Below are 17,719 nucleotides of genomic sequence, written 5' to 3'. Positions count from 1 at the left end.
TAACAGGTTACCGTGCGTGTTATCTTAATGAGCTCTCGTTTCCCTGATCCCTTAGTAAAAATGGCCGACTCGGCTTCGGCACGTGCCCGCCCCTCCTTTGAATATTCTTAGCTATCGTCTCTCCCTCTATCTGCAGGACACCTTTGCTGTGTATTTATACAGTAACCTCATGAACAGCAGCACAACTCAGTATTGTATGGTCGTCAGAGCCGGCCCCGCCCCCTCTCACTAGAGAGCGTGTCCTGTGTACTCCCTCCTGACAGTTTTGATAGCCCCGCCCCCGGCTCCTCCCATCCCCTCTCCGCCTGGTAGGAAGAAGTGATCATGGCAGCTGACGGGGTGAATCTCCCTATCTCATCGTTGTCTTCATTGAGGAGCTGCAGGTGAGGGGGAGGGGTGCGGGACACAGAGAAGGAGGAGCGTTCAGGTACAATCTATACTGCTCGCCTGACTGTATACCGCACTCTATATATATATAGCTTTCCTCCCTCTGGGCCTTTTTTATAGTTTGGGAAGAAATCAGAAGTTTCATTTCCTGTCGCAGAGACACAACAGCAGGTGAAAGGCATCCCCTCCCCCCATCAGACAGTTGTCACCAGAACAGGTGTGCCCATTGGAAGATTTCTCCTCACTTCCTGTTAAGGTGACAACTCAAACATTTTGGTTTCCTCTCCCTTACTATCTAGCACGCAGCCACCTTACCTATACTGCTTGTCTGGTAAAACAGTTGTCATTAGAACAGATGAGGGAGAAATCTCCCCACATAGCAGGGGATACCCAGCAGAGGTTTTTATCCTTCCCTACTGTATTCAGCTATAATAAGAACAGGGCTGGTGCTACCACTAGGCAGCTGCCTAGGGCAGTGGCGTCACTAGGGTTGGTGTCACCCAGTGCGGTAAAACATGGTGTAACCCCCTCCACCAACTATAGTCGCCCCTCAGTACAGACCCCCCCTCCACTAAGTGCAGACCCCCCACTAAGTATAAACCCCTCTCAGTACAGACCTCCCATCAGTATAGACCCCCTCAGGACAAACCACCCCCCTCTATTAGTACAGACCCCCCAGAACAAACCACCCCCCCTCCATTAGTACAGACCCCCCATAACAAATCACCCCCCCTCTATTAGTACAGACCCCCCCAAACAAACCACCCCCCTCTATTAGTACAGATCCCCCGACAAACCACCCCCCTGCATTAGTACAGACCCCCCCAGCCAAACTACCTCCCCTACATTAGTACAGACCCCCCAGGACAAACCACCCTCCTACATTAGTATAGACCACCCCCAGAACAAACCACCCCTCCTTACATTAGTATAGACCCCCCCAGGACGAAACCACCCCCCTACATTAGTATAGACCACCCCCAGAACAAACCACCCCTCCTTACATTAGTATAGACCACCCCCAGAACAAACCACCCCTCCTTACATTAGTATAGACCACCGCCAGAACAAACCACCCCTCCTTACATTAGTATAGACCCCCCCAGGACGAAACCACCCCCCTACATTAGTATAGACCCCAGGACAAACCACCCCCCTACATTAGTATAGACCCCCCAAGACAAACCACCCCCCTACATTACTATAGACCCCCCCAGGACAAACCCCTCCCCCTACATTAGTATAGACCACCCCAGGACAAACCACCCCCCCTACATTAGTATAGACCCGCAGGACACACCACCCCCCTACATTAGTATAGACCCCCCCAGGACACACCACCCCCCCTACATTAGTATAGACCCCCAGGACAAACCACCCCCACCTACATTACTATAGACCCCCCCAGGACAAACCACCCCCCCTACATTACTATAGACCCCCCCAGGACAAACCACCCCCCCTACATTACTATAGACCCCCCAGGACAAACCACCCCCCCTACATTACTATAGACCCCCCAGGACAAACCACCCCCCCTACATTACTATAGACCCCCCAGGACAAACCACCCCCCCTACATTAGTATAGACCCCCCCAGGACAAACCACCCCCCCTACATTAGTTTAGACCCCCCCAGGACAAACCACCCCCCTACATTAGTATAGACCCCCCAGGACAAACCACCCCCCCTACATTAGTATAGACCCCCCCAGGACAAACCACCCCCCCTACATTAGTTTAGACCCCCCCCAGGACAAACCACCCCCCCTACATTAGTATAGACCCCCCAGGACAAACCACCCCCCCTACATTACTATAGACCCCCCCAGGACAAACCCCTCCCCCTACATTAGTATAGACCCCCCCAGGACAAACCACCCCCCTACATTACTATAGACCCCCCAGGACAAACCCCTCCCCCTACATTAGTATAGACCCCCCCAGGACAAACCACCCCCCCCTACATTAGGTTAATTTAAAACACCCGGGCGGCAGCTGGAGAGGAGAGGACAGTATGCAGCCGCGCCGCCCGGGTGAAGTGTGTCAGGCTTGGGAAGCATGCGTCAGGGAGGTCGGAGGAGGAGAACTGTCTGAAGTGGAACACGTTGGGCACGCCCCCCCCCCCCCCAGTGACGTCAGTCACGTCTTTGCGCGGCTGGTCTCTCACACAGAGACAGCCGCTCCGATCTAATTTCGCTCTCCTCCTCTGACAGGAGGAGTGACGGGGGATGGGCTTCGACACTCGGCAGGTCGAGGCGGCGATCAGCAGAGAGCCGCCTACGGACAAGGAAGAGGAGAAGGGAGGGGAGCACTCTGGCGCTTCAGCGCCCCCACCTCTGTGGCGCCTGGGTGCACTGCACCCCGTCCAGGATCGTCCCTGCTCGGGATGGTGTCACCCCTCTAGTGGGTGGCACCCGGTGCGGACCGCACCCCCCGCCCCCGTCTAGCAACGCCACTGGCCTAGGGCGCCCGGCCACTGGTGTTCCTACTCTCTTTCTGCAGCAAGCAACTAAGTCTCAGCATGAACAGGCAGCCTCCGCTCTGTTCACACATAGTGTCAGAGGCACAGCAGTCAGTGGCATCTCCAGCTTTCAAATTTAGGGGGGGCACATGGGGGGACAGGGACAAAAGTAGGGGGGCAACTATAAAATGCATATATATATATATATATATATATATATATATGTATATATATATATATATCCTGGGGCCCTTTACTACGACCCCACAACGGGCCCTTTCACATGTCACCAGCATATCAAGAAAATATAAGGATCCAAAGCAGTGGGAGAACTATCAGGGTTGCAAAGGTTGTCTTGCCTCCGGGCCCTGGTGTTCTGCCACTGTGGGGTTCCCCAGCCTTCTCTTGCTGTCCTGCCCCTGCTATTGACAGCTCTGGTCTGGCATCTCTTGGAATTTACAGGCTGGTCCTCCTGTCCTAAGGACGGGAGAAATCAGTCTGTTTTTTCAGTAACTGAAAGTCCTGGCGGAGTCCTTCCTGCAACTCGCTCTTCTCCCTGCCAATGAGGATGCAGGTGAAGGAGCAGATCAGGCGGCCGTGGTTGTGTGAACGCTCGCATTATGCAGTGTCAGCGAGCAGGGGAGGGGGGAGGAATCACCCGCAGGAGCTGACTGGGGACTCTCTCCCTCTTAGACATTGATTTTTTGTAAAAAAAAAAAAAAAAAAAAAAAAAAATTTTTTTTTTTGGGGGGGCACATGGTGGGGCACAGCATAATGTTGGGGGGGGGGTCAGGGCCCCCTCTGCCCCCCCCCCTAGGGTCGCCATTGACAGCAGTAGCAGAGGACTGTGTCTCTGTCCCGACTCCTGAATGAATGGAAGCAAGCAAACATTCATTGATGGGCGCTGGTGAGGCTGCATTTGATGGGCGCTGGTGAGGCTGCATTTGATGGGCGCCGGTGAGGCTGCTTTTCATGGGCGCCGGTGAGGCTGCACTTGATGGGCACTGGTGAGGCTGCTTTTCATGGGCGCTGGTGAGGCTGCTTTTCATGGGCGCTGGTGAGGCTGCATTTGATGGGTGCGGGTGAGGCTGCTTTTCATGGGCGCTGGTGAGGCTGCATTTGATGGGCGCTGGTGAGGCTGCAATTGATGGGCGCTGGTGAGGCTGCAATTGATGGGCGCTGGTGAGGCTGCAATTGATGGGCGCTGGTGAGGCTGCATTTGATGGGCGCCGGGGAGGCTGCTTTTCATGGGCGCCGGTGAGGCTGCTTTTCATGGGCGGTGGTGAGGCTGCACTTGATGGGCACTGGTGAGGCTGCTTTTCATGGGCGCTGGTGAGGCTGCATTTGATGGGCACTGGTGAGGCTGCAATTGATGGGCACTAGTGAGGCTGCAATTGATGGGCACTAGTGAGGCTGCAATTGATGGGCACTGGTGAGGCTGCAATTGATGGGCGCTGGTGAGGCTGCATTTGATGGGCGCTGGTGAGGCTGCATTTGATGGGCGCTGGTGAGGCTGCATTTGATGGGCGCTGGTGAGGCTGCAATTGATGGGCGCTGGTGAGGCTGCAATTGATGGGCGCTGGTGAGGCTGCAATTGATGGGCGCTGGTGAGGCTGCAATTTATGGGCGCTGGTGAGGCTGCAATTGATGGGCGCTGGTGGGGCTGCATTTGATGGGCGCTGGTGAGGCTGCTTTTCATGGGCGCTGGTGAGGCTGCATTTGATGGGCGCTGGTGGGGCTGCAATTGATGGGCGCTGGTGAGGCTGCAATTGATGGGCGCTGGTGGGGCTGCATTTGATGGGCGCTGGTGGGGCTGCAATTGATGGGTGCTGGTGAGGCTGCATTTGATGGGCGCTGGTGGGGCTGCAATTTTTGGGCTCTGGTGGGGCTGCAATTGATGGGCGCTGTTGGGGCTGCAATTGATGGGCGCTGTTGGGGCTGCAATTGATGGGCGCTGGTGAGGCTGCCATTGATGGGCGCTGGTGGGGCTGCATTTGATGGGCGCTGGTGGGGCTGCATTTGATGGGCGCTGGTGGGGCTGCATTTGATGGGCGCTTTATTAAAAAGGCGGGGTATACGTGGGCAGGGCAAAGTTGGTGGAGCCAGGGGGCGGAAAAATTAGGTTTCGCCTAGGGTGTCAAAAATCCTAGCACCAGCCCTGAATAAGAAAAAAAATATATGGCTAGACATACATTACTACCAAACAATGTAAAGCGGGAGTAAAGTCTTTTTTATTATTATTATTATTATAATAATTATAATAGAAGAAACGCCTGGTGGGGAAGGGTTAGAACTCCTGACAGGTTTTTATTACAGTAATTCTATCATACTTTAAACGGGGCTTAAAGTGATTGTAAAGGTTCATTTTTTTTTAAATAACAAACATGTCCATGCTTACCTCCTCTGTGCAGTTGGTTTTTGCACAGTGTCGCCAAACCTCCCCTTCTGGGGTCCCTCAGCGGTGCTCCTGGCTCCTCCCCTTCTCAAGTGCTCCCATTGAGAGAAGCTCTCCCTGGGAGCACTCATGCGTGCGCGCTCCAGAGTCCTGCTGCTGCGTCCATTCACACAGACAGCGGGACTCGGCCCCACCCCCCGGCTCCTGTGTCACTGGGTTTGATTGGCAGCAGTGGGAGCCAATGGCTTCTGCTGCTATCAGTCTATCCAATGAGGACACGAGACAGCGGCTGGAGCTGCTGTGCTCGTCCCCGTCGCTAGAAGGAACGGGCTCAGGTAAGTTAAAGGGGGGCTCTGGGGGGCAGCAGCACAAAAGGTTTTTCACCTTAATGTATAGAATGCATTGAAGAAGAGGTCCAGCCTGGGTAAAAAAAAATTAAAAGTCAGCAGCTACAAATACTGGGTTACCGCCATTCCTGGTAAGGAAACCTTTCAGGTTCACTCCTGGTCCCTATTGCGCATGCATGCACGCACGAAGCGTGCTGCGCTTTCTAATTAGCCCGGGGGCGGAGGAAGGAGGAGGGGGGCCGAACTTCCGAGAGATTGGGCCGCGGCCCATCTCCTGGCAGTGGGGAAGGGGACCTGTCAAAAACGAGTCCCCGTTCCCCCCTGAAAGGTGCCAAGGGGGGAAGAAAGCATATAAGCAGAAGTTCCACTTTTCTGTGAAAAACCCTGAGGGTTTACAACCCCTCCCTTTAAGGTTTCAGTAAACTGGAAGTAGTGTTATGACATCACTTCCGGGTTACTGGATCCGAGACTCTGGTCAGCCGGTGGACGTGCAGGCTGGTCACTTGGGCCCCCCAGTGGGATGGAAGGTGGCGGGTAGGGCTGAAACAACTAATCGATTAATCGACAACTAATCGATTATGAAATTAATCGATTACTATTTTCATAATCGATTAATCGGCCAGTAACATAATGGGGTTAAAAATAATAAAATGAGCCCTTTATAGTACAAAAAGAGCAAATAATCGCTACTGTAAATATTACTTTCACAGTTCTACAGTTAAAAAGTGAACCCCTTACAGTAGCGATTATTTGCTTTTTTTGTACTATAAAGGGTTCATTTTAGGTTTTTTTAACCCCGTTATGTTACTAAACGTCTTAGGCCTGGTTCACATCTTTGTGTTTTTTGGTGCTTTTTGTAGAAACGCACTACAGTTCATTTAACATGGTTTTCTATGGGACACGTTCACATCTATGCTTTTTTTCAGCCGCTGTGTATTTGGAAAGGGTCAAGGACTTTTTTTTTTTTTTTTTTAACACAAAACTGTGCTTTTTTGGTTCCATATACTTCAATGGAGAAGCTGCAGAAAAGCATGTAATGCGTTTTTGCAGCATATTGTATTTTTTAATGTGCCCAACAACAAATTGGACAAAAAACTGTATTTCTCTTCTAATAGTGTATACAGTATATCTCTTCTTCCTGTTATTCTCAGAGTGGATTCAATATTTTGCTCCCTAACCATACAGTTGGTTGTTTATATTTACCACTGCATAGAGATTTTTAAGAATAAATTGCTTTTTTTTAAAAAAAACTTTACATATTAACTAAATTATACACCACACTTTTTTTTTTAAAGGTTATTAACCGATTAATCGAAACAATAATCGACCAACTAATCGATTATGAAAATAATCGTTAGTTGCAGCCCTAGTGGCGGGAGCTGTTTGTAATAACAGCTGAGCGGCTACATTTAACATATTTTATGTATATTATTTACCTGTAAAAGCCTGTCTCGTGTAGACATCCAAAAGTCCTGAGACTGCTACTGAGTGATGCCATCTTAGACTATGGGCATGGTACAGGGGACGATCAGAGACTGTTGAGGCATGGTACAGGAGATGATCAGAGACTATGGGCGTGGTACAGGAGATGGCCAGAGACTATGGGCGTGGTACAGGAGATGGTCAGAGACCATGGGCGTGGTACAGGAGATGGTCAAAGACCATGGGCGTGGTACAGGAGATGGTCAGAGACCATGGGCGTGGTACAGGAGATGGTCAGAGACCATAAGCGTGGTACAGGAGATGGTCAGAGACCATGGGCGTGGTACAGGAGATGGTCAGAGACCATGGGCGTGGTACAGGAGATGGTCAGAGACCATGGGCGTGGTACAGGAGATGGTCAGAGACCATGGGCGTGGTACAGGAGATGGTCAGAGACCATGGGCGTGGTACAGGAGATGGTCAGAGACCATGGGCGTGGTACAGGAGATGGTCAGAGACCATGGGCGTGGTACAGGAGATGGTCAGAGACCATGGGCGTGGTACAGGAGATGGTCAGAGACCATGGGCGTGGTACAGGAGATGGTCAGAGATTGCAGACATAATCCAAGAAACAGTTGTAGACTGCAGACGCAGTACAGGAGACAGTTGGAGACTACAGATGCGATCCAAGAGACAATCCGAGACCTATTACATGAGACTACTAGAAATCACTATTCTAATGAGGCAATAGGGAAAAACATGAGTAAAGAGAAAAAGTTGCGCTACTAGTGTGCAACAGCCGCCAGCATTAGCAATAAAACTAACTGCAAAGAATAAAAAAAAGAACAAGGAAAATGCAGCGCTTAGAAAATAATGAGTGAATCCCAGGATAAATATCCAGGGATGTGCGGTAAATAATGCAAGAAGTATATAAAGCTGAATACCTATGGATACACAGAATGATCCCAGGAATGCATATCAATAATAGTCAAAGTGATGTGTCAAAGTGCTGAATCTAGACATGGGATAAAATGTACACAATGATACCCCTGTGCCAACAAAATAACACTGCCTAGAAATGACTAAAAAATATTCACATCCAAAATATATCACATGAAAATGATCCCTGTAAAAGAAGCCATATATGTGCAAAGGATGTAAGTGATAACAGTCATTTGAAATGTGATTGAATTCAAACATATCAAGTTCGATTGTTCAGATGTGGTCACTGAATTTTTAGAATTCATAGGATGTAATGGTGGAACCAATTCATATGAAGTGATGATCACACACACAACACCCAGGGACGTGCTTCCAACATCAGGGAAAGGGAATGGGTACTCTTACCCTGAACTGTGGACACACGCCAGCGGAGGTGGGTCAAACAGGCATAAACAGCAGTCAGGAACACGATCACCGACACCAATTCACACGAATAAGCTGGTATATGACACGACAGTCAGGATCTTCAATGGAAATGTCCCCGATGGAGATGGTGCTCGTCTCATCCAAAAAGCAGCATGGATCATATTGAAAAAAGGGGGGAAAAGGGCCTCCGTGTAGTGCAGATGAATCCAACATTTAAAATTTATTTAAAAAAAAAGGAAAATAAAAAGTACAAACCTTGCATAAGATGCGTACCAAAAGTGATCACAAAGCCGGTAGTAATAAGTGTGGTGTATAAAGCTGAGCAGGCTATGTACCCGACATGTATATAAATTTATGACTCCGAGGATCGGGTGTGTCATTGCCATCATCCCTTGAAACTTCAAAAGACCAAATGTGTATCTCAATATGGGATTTTTAAGGCAATGCAATGATCAGAAAATTTTTTAAAAAAAATGTTAAGTTTTATTAGTACAAAAGCGAATAGAATACAAATCGAATAGAATACAAATGAACATATACGTGAATATTTTAGATAAGTATTTTAAAACAAAAATATCAGATACATAGGAATAAGTGATGCATCCTGCTGCTAAATACAAACACCACCCAAGTTGATACGATGGCGTCCGATAGCAGATTTCCAACACGTTTCAACTTTATTGTCAAAGCAAAGTCTTCCTCAGGAAAGGAATTGCATCACATTCTAAAATTTCAAAAAACAACATAATTACTAATAATATATATACACTTATCGCCTATATCTAGAAAGACCGCATTTTAACTGAAGGTTATAAATGCGACTTACATTAAAGCATGTAGCTGTAGAGAAATGCCTTCCAAAGCTGGCAGAGGTTCCGATCACCAATTTGTCTAAAACGCTCACTATCCTCTACGGGGCGGCCCGGTATATTTATAAAGAGACCAATAATTGGCAGCCAAAAAAGGGGCAAAGAGGCTGAAAGACATGAATAATGTTTGAAAAAGATTAAATTAAAAAGATAATTTTGGAGGTCATATTGGTTCATGGGAACCTCAGTTCTCCAGGATAGCCACCAAGTGGAAAAAACCCTAGTCAAATTACCTTAAGAAAGTCGTGTAGCATGTATGGATGAAGTTCCCAGGTGTAGGTGAGAGGGAGCTCTGGTCCTAGAGTTCCTCTCTGTTGAAAAGCCAGTTGCAAAGTGCTGCCCTTGGCCGTCCCTGGCGTCCTAATGTAGGGGGTGTGGTTTGTGTAGTGGGCGTAGCATGGGTTAAAGAATAATCCCCTATTCATTGGTGGTGCAGTGTAAGAGGCGTGGCCTACATCGGCCGCCGCCTGTATCCTAAAGTCTCCTTATAAGGTAGTGGAAGGAGAGCATTGCCTGGCTTTCTGTTGTCCTAGTGATGGACGCCTCCAGCTCGATGCTGGAGAGCGTCTCACGTTCATCTGTGTTGCCTAGGTGACAGGCGCCCCTCCCCACATATACACATCCCCTGCCGCGACATAGGGCCCTCCTCCATCCGTGTGTTCTATGGAGTATGGGCGCGGCATCCAGGAGAGAGGGAGAGGTGCGTCTGGTCACCCAGGCAACCTTGTGATGCAGGAAGTATTCTGACATACGTGGCGTCGGAGTCACATGACTCAGACGTCACTCCCTCACAGAAGTGAAGGGGAAGTTTGCGCTGTGTGGTGTGTACAGCGCTGATGGTTGTTTTGTTTGTAACTCACAGGACATCAGGGCATAAAGACCCCGATGCCTGTCAGATGTCTTGAGGGGACCTATTCAGACCTGGACAGCGCCAGTAGGTACGAAGGCATCATTATTATAAAGAACATTTTAGTGTTCTATAATATAAAGAGAATGCTTTTATATTTAAATTGGATCTCTATTGATTCCCTTTGATCTACAATGTTCAATAAGTGCCATTGGAAGAAAAAGGGCTTCAGTTGCACTCTATTTGAAAAAAAAAAAAAAAAAAACGCAAACCCCCTTGCTCGGATTTATCTGGCATTATATCTAAATGCCAGCAAGCCTGCATTAGGGCTTATAACCACCGGCACGGTGAGAAACTCCCTTGGCACCATGAGAATTGGTGTCTTCGGGGGGTAAAGGCCATGATGGAAGATCATGGCCCCCCCGGTGCCGGGTAGGGAAAGAAAGAGCGGAAGAACAATGGCCCTCACGGCCCCCGGCCACAGCATAGAAAGGCAAAATCTATAAAGATGGGCTACATGCAGATGCGTCTATGATGACAGCGATAAGAACAAACAATCATATTATATGAGTACATACATAATTTTAGTTGAAAATTGTAAATAAAATTTATAAATAAAATTGATTGAGAAAAAACTTTCCTATACAGTTTAACTGGGTGGGGTGCAAAAGAACCCGGGAGTTCGAAATATATATAGCCATCAGCTAAGAAATTCCATTTGAAGACAATAGGCCTGTTGTGTTGTTAATGGAACCCTTTGTATCTCCGTGCATGGGTAACCCAACAGCTTGTTCTCCCTTCTTTTCCTCTCCTTTCTCTCCCTCTTTTCCTCCTTTTCCCTTCCCTTCCCCTTCCCCTTTGGGGGTGTAACATCCTTTGTAGGCAGCAGAAAAAGAAGAAGGAAAGGGAACGGGCAAGAGTGAATACGAGAGACAATATAATGGATTATTTATTAGTCGGTTTTCCCCGAGCTGAAACCCTCCAAGAATGGTCTAAAACTTTCAGTCTCATTTAAACCAGGGGGGGTGGTGGCCCTAAGGTACCTTATCCAGCGCATTTCTCGCTGGAGAAGGACCTTGTTCCAGTCCCCTCCCCTAATTGGCAAGTGAATCCTATCCAAAACTGTAAAGTTCACAGAGGGTAGCCGATAGTTGTGATATCTAGCAACATGCCTTCCCAATGGTAGGTATAGGTTGCCAATACGCATACTTTGCATGTGCTTGTCGACTCGTTTTCCTAATTCTTGTCTGGTTTTCCCTACGTAGAAGGCACCACACTGGTACTGCATGAGATATACCACGCCCTGCGTTCTGCAATTGGCAAAATGGTGCAGGGAGAAACTCTCCCCATTGGGCAGCGCCAGTGTGGTCCTCCTACCAATGACCTTACATTGTGCACAGGTTCCACATGGATAGGTGCCCCATGTTTTGCAGGGGTCCTTTCTTGCCGTGCCCTTATATTCACTTTGAATAAGTGCATTCCCTATTGAACCGGTTTTCCTATAGGTAAATTGGGGTTTAGGGCTAATTAGTCCTTTCAGGCTTGGGTCGTCAGTGAGGATGGACCAATATTTGGAGACTATTTTGTTGATTTCGGAATGCTCGTTGGAAAATCTCATGATGATCCTTGTAGAGGCATCCTCTTTGGTGGTTTTTCTTGAGAAAATCAAATCCCTTCTGTTGGTCAGTTGGACTCGATTGAATGCCTTCTTCAAGGATGATTTTGTGTAGCCTCTATTCATGAGTCTGATGGTTAATTTGTCTGCTTCATGTTGAAAATCTTCGTCATTGCTGCAGTTTCTTTTAAGACGAAGGAACTGGCTATATGGGATCGATCTTTTTAGGGGGTCTGGGTGAAAGCTATCTGCGTGCAACAAAGTGTTGCCGGCAGTTTCCTTTCTATAGAGTTTGCTTGATAATCCACCATCGCGATTCTTAAAGATGGTGACATCCAGAAAATTAATTTCATGAATATCAGATGTCATAGTAAAGAAAAGATTAAAGTCATTAGTGTTCATTTTTAGGCAGTTTTTCAATTGCTCAGGGGGGCCATCCCAGATGATAAAGAGATCATCTATATACCTCTGCCACATACAGATGTGTCGAGTATACATAGATGTTGCTTCCCCTTGTAGAAAGTCCTTCTCCCACTCCCCCAGGTACAGGTTGGCATATGAGGGTGCACAGCACGTCCCCATAGCCACTCCCTGTACCTGGAGGTAGTGGGAGCCCTTAAATAAGAAGGTATTGTGTCTGAGGATATATTCAAGCATAGATAAAATGAATGCATTAAATTTCCAGTCGGTTGTTGCCCTCTGTTGTAGGACACGTTCAATTGCTGCTATACCCAGATCGTGTGGGATGCTATTATACAGAGACTCCACATCCACTGTAACGAGTAGAGCTGAATCGGGAATAGATATACCGTCCAGGATTTGTAACAGATGTATGGTGTCCCTTGTATATGATGGTAATTCCATTACATGGGGTCTCAGATATTGATCTATTATTTGGCTGATTCCTTCTGTAATGGAGCCATTCCCGGAGATTATGGGTCTCCCTGGTGGATCATTTAGTTTTTTATGCACTTTCGGTAGTGCGTAAAACGTGGGTTGGCGTGGATGTCTCGTACGTATGAAGTCCCACGTGTCCCTATCTATTACTCCTTCATTCAGGGATTCGTCCACTAGGGAAAAAAATTCTTGGTTGAATTTGGCCACTATGGCCGGAGAAATCTTTTTATAACATTTAGTATTGTTTAATATATTAAAGCACATTTTTTCGTACTTGGCATTGTCCATCAGGACAATGTTCCCTCCCTTGTCCGACGCTTTGATTGTAATTTCGGTGTTGTTTTTGAGGGAATTTAATGCCTGTTGTTGTTCCCTATTCAAATTGCTTATTTTACTGTTGTTATATTTTTCAATTTTCTCAATTTCTTTGGTAACTTGTCCTACAAAGAGGGCTATGGCTGGATTTTGATTCAATGGTGGAAACTTGTGTGATTTCCTCTTGTATTTTTTGATAATTTGAGCTTTATTGGATTCTTCCTGTTCCTCCTCGCTACTCTCATTGTCAAGGTCCCCTTCCCAAAACTCTTCCGCAGGGCCACTTTCTTGTAGTAAAAGATTGAGATCTCTAAGACTAATAAATAATCCATTATATTGTCTCTCGTATTCACTCTTGCCCGTTCCCTTTCCTTCTTCTTTTTCTGCTGCCTACAAAGGATGTTACACCCCCAAAGGGGAAGGGGAAGGGAAGGGAAAAGGAGGAAAGGAGGGAGAGAAAGGAGAGGAAAAGAAGGGAGAACAAGCTGTTGGGTTACCCATGCACGGAGATACAAAGGGTTCCATTAACAACACAACAGGCCAATTGTCTTCAAATGGAATTTCTTAGCTGATCGCTATATATATTTCGAACTCCCGGGTTCTTTTGCACCCCACCCAGTTAAACTGTATAGGAAAGTTTCTTCTCAATCAATTTTATTTATAAATTTTATTTACAATTTTCAACTAAAATTATGTATTTACTCATATAATATGATTGTTTGTTCTTATCGCTGTCATCATAGACGCATCTGCATGTAGCCCATCTTTATAGATTTTGCCTTTCTATGCTGTGGCCGGGGGCCGTGAGGGCCATTGTTCTTCCGCTCTTTCTATCCCTACCCGGCACCGGGGGGGCCATGATCTTCCATCATGGCCCTTACCCCCCGAAGACACCAATTCTCATGGTGCCAAGGGAGTTTCTCACCGTGCCGGTGGTTATAAGCCCTAATGCAGGCTTGCTGGCATTTAGATATAATGCCAGATAAATCCGAGCAAGGGGGTTTGCGTTTTTTTTTTTTTTTTTTTTTCAAATAGAGTGCAACTGAAGCCCTTTTTCTTCCAATGGCACTTATTGAACATTGTAGATCAAAGGGAATCAATAGAGATCCAATTTAAATATAAAAGCATTCTCTTTATATTATAGAACACTAAAATGTTCTTTATAATAATGATGCCTTCGTACCTACTGGCGCTGTCCAGGTCTGAATAGGTCCCCTCAAGACATCTGACAGGCATCGGGGTCTTTATGCCCTGATGTCCTGTGAGTTACAAACAAAACAACCATCAGCGCTGTACACACCACACAGCGCAAACTTCCCCTTCACTTCTGTGAGGGAGTGACGTCTGAGTCATGTGACTCCGACGCCACGTATGTCAGAATACTTCCTGCATCACAAGGTTGCCTGGGTGACCAGACGCACCTCTCCCTCTCCCCTGGATGCCGCGCCCATACTCCATAGAACACACGGATGGAGGAGGGCCCTATGTCGCGGCAGGGGATGTGTATATGTGGGGAGGGGCGCCTGTCACCTAGACAACACAGATGAACGTGAGACGCTCTCCAGCATCGAGCTGGAGGCGTCCATCACTAGGACAACAGAAAGCCAGGCAATGCTCTCCTTCCACTACCTTATAAGGAGACTTTAGGATACAGGCGGCGGCCGATGTAGGCCACGCCTCTTACACTGCACCACCAATGAATAGGGGATTATTCTTTAACCCATGCTACGCCCACTACACAAACCACACCCACATCCCCTACATTAGGACGCCAGGGACGGCCAAGGGCAGCACTTTGCAACTGGCTTTTCAACAGAGAGGAACTCTAGGACCAGAGCTCCCTCTCACCTACACCTGGGAACTTCATCCATACATGCTACACGACTTTCTTAAGGTAATTTGACTAGGGTTTTTTCCACTTGGTGGCTATCCTGGAGAACTGAGGTTCCCATGAACCAATATGACCTCCAAAATTATCTTTTTAATTTAATCTTTTTCAAACATTATTCATGTCTTTCAGCCTCTTTGCCCCTTTTTTGGCTGCCAATTATTGGTCTCTTTATAAATATACCGGGCCGCCCCGTAGAGGATAGTGAGCGTTTTAGACAAATTGGTGATCGGAACCTCTGCCAGCTTTGGAAGGCATTTCTCTACAGCTACATGCTTTAATGTAAGTCGCATTTATAACCTTCAGTTAAAATGCGGTCTTTCTAGATATAGGCGATAAGTGTATATATGAATGTGATGCAATTCCTTCCCTGAGGAAGACTTTGCTTTGACAATAAAGTTGAAACGCGTTGGAAATCTGCTATCGGACGCCATCGTATCAACTTGCGTGGTGTTTGTATTTAGCAGCAGGATGCATCACTTATTCCTATGTATCTGATATTTTTGTTTTAAAATACTTATCTAAAATATTCACGTATATGTTCATTTGTATTCTATTCGATTTGTATTCTATTCGCTTTTGTACTAATAAAACTTAACATTTAAAAAAAAAAAATTTCTGATCATTGCATTGCCTTAAAAATCCCATATTGAGGTACACATTTGGTCTTTTGATGTACCCGACATGTTTCCTACCAATGTACATCAACCGGGGCATGAACCTGCTGTCAAACACCACGCGCTATATTTACTATACAAATTATAGTTCAAAATGGATCAGCTGTTAGTAACTCCCATGGATCATTCTCACCAATCAGAGAGAGCGTCACAATCACGTCATCATGTTGCCACCGTAATTGCGTCATTACGCACCGTGTCTGTAACGCTATTACAGAACACAGCTTGCGTTCCAAGCCTCTCTCTGGTTCACTGACACATGAACCAGAGCAGAGAGAATGTAATAGGCCGGCTGATGCTCGGCGTCAGGGTGACTCCTCCATTTGGGAGGAGTCAATGGTGTCATGTGACAGGGTGACACCACCACTCAGGAGGGTTAAATAATGTCATTTGACAGGGGAGTATAGTCGAGAATCGACTGTAATACAGTCAGCTAGGCAACCAGGACAGGACAACGCCGCAGGGAGCCAATAAGCTGCCATTCCAAAGTCATGTAATGGGACAGTGATGGCGAACCTTGGCACCCCAGATGTTTTGGAACGACATTTCCCATAATGCTCATGCACTCTGCAGTGTAGTTGAGCATCATGGGAAATGTAGTTCCAAAACATCTGGGGTACCAAGGTTCGCCATCACTGTCCTAGTGAAATACAGATCAGTGTCTGCAGAAGCTCCGAGGGTCACACAAAAAGTGCCAGAGGGCCGCAGGTTGGGCACTCAAGTATTCTCCTTTGCTTCTCTCCCGGCTGCTACATAAAAGGTTACATAGGGAGGGGAGGGGTGGAAGAGCTGGGCCAGCACAGGCAGTAATTAGACACTCCCAGATGAAGAGAATGATATATTGTGCAAAGGTAGGGGGCAGTGCTAGGGGAATGACTCTTTTCTGCATTAGTCAAACTTTCTAGCATGTTCAGAGGCACATTGCAAGTCGATAACAATGATTCATGCAAAGGAAAAACACTGCATGTGAGCATTTCCAGTACTTTTTGATTCTTTTGTGTTTTTCCATGCAAGTTTTGGTGGCCGGGTCTCTTTAAATTTTGAAGCTTTTTCTACTGATGTCTACAGGAACACCTATTCCCTGGCTTCTGAATGGCTACTCTTGAAAGCTGTCTTTGTGCACTGCCATTGCTCACACTTGGGTTCAGTAAACCTATTGAGCATTATCTCTTTTAAAAGGATCTGGAAGAAGCAGAGTGCTCCCTGTAGTCATATTTGAGGTTCTGAAAGTTTTTTTCTGATTTGTCTGCAGCTCCATCTGAACAGTATGAAGAATCTTTCCACAGATGCTTTGTGTGTGGAAAGGCCCCTGCAGTGACCCTCTACCATTCCTGCCAGGTAAGTGTGACTTGTGAGAGAATAGACTTTCTGCATGTAATCAAAAATGTCATTCTCCATTTACACGTCTTATTCATTCCTTTTAAACGTTTGTAAAGCTCATGGCACTACATGGGGTTCCCGGTCATGTGGTCACATTGATTGGCGGTCACAGTGATTACATGATCGGAAGCCCACCCTGCCTGCTTGGTGACAACGCGGTCACTGTACTGGGGGGGTACCCAACACAAACAAGCAATGCCTGCTGTATGAATATATATGAGACAGTTTGGAGTTTAAGCCCACTATTGTGCTGCTGCGTATATGCGCACAGACTGCATGAAGGGGTTAACCCCCCCCCATATACTTACCTTACTTGTGCTGATTAGAGATGAGCTTGGGCATCCTCCGAACTCTCGCTCTTTTTTTGTTTGTTTTGCTCCAATGATCTGCGGGCTGGGTCATTCCCACAACAAAGAGGTGGGCTGCAGATCAGGAATGACTTGGCCCACAGCTCATTAGATTAATAAAGGGCAAGTTCGTAGCTCAGGTAGAGATGGCTTCAGAGGATGCTGTGGTTATTTCTATTGAATACTTGGACGTAGTGACTTTACTCCCTAGATTTTGGGCTAAACCCAGGCCCTGTCGCAGAGGAGCAGGCCATTTTCTCTTCCATACCAGTAAGTGCTTAGTATTCTTACCAGCTCCAAGGGAGCACATATAAAGTGAGTATATGGTGGTCAGGGATGCCCTTGAAGAACACTGTCATTTTCCCTGCATGGACAAGCTGACAGTGTCCTTTCCAATAAGGACGTTTCCGATTGGATCTGCCTGTCGGGTTTTCATATGGACCCGATCGGAACCTCCATTCTTCTCTATGCAACGGTGGATATCCACTGACACCTGCCAGC

The 17,719-nt window shown here is 47.0% G+C and overlaps 1 protein-coding gene across 2 annotated transcripts in view; it reads left to right on the top strand.

The window, feature by feature from the left end:
- The first annotated feature begins 241 nt into the window (after positions 1–241).
- The window catches only part of ENOPH1 (enolase-phosphatase 1), a 111,804-nt gene continuing 94,326 nt past the window's right edge, over positions 242–17,719 (top strand). Inside the window, exons 1-2 of one of the 2 annotated variants that reach the window (XM_073597882.1) lie at positions 242–383; positions 16,744–16,829. The gene's annotated coding sequence lies outside the window, so the exon portion shown is untranslated. Of the gene's footprint in view, positions 428–16,743; positions 16,830–17,719 lie in introns of both variants that reach the window. The other variant, XM_073597899.1, reaches the window with a different exon arrangement.

Source organism: Aquarana catesbeiana, linkage group LG01, assembly GCF_042186555.1.
Source record: "Aquarana catesbeiana isolate 2022-GZ linkage group LG01, ASM4218655v1, whole genome shotgun sequence".
Classification (NCBI taxonomy): Eukaryota; Metazoa; Chordata; class Amphibia; order Anura; family Ranidae; genus Aquarana; species Aquarana catesbeiana.
Note: the sequence above shows the minus strand (reverse complement) of the source record. Positions and strands in the feature narration are given on the sequence as shown.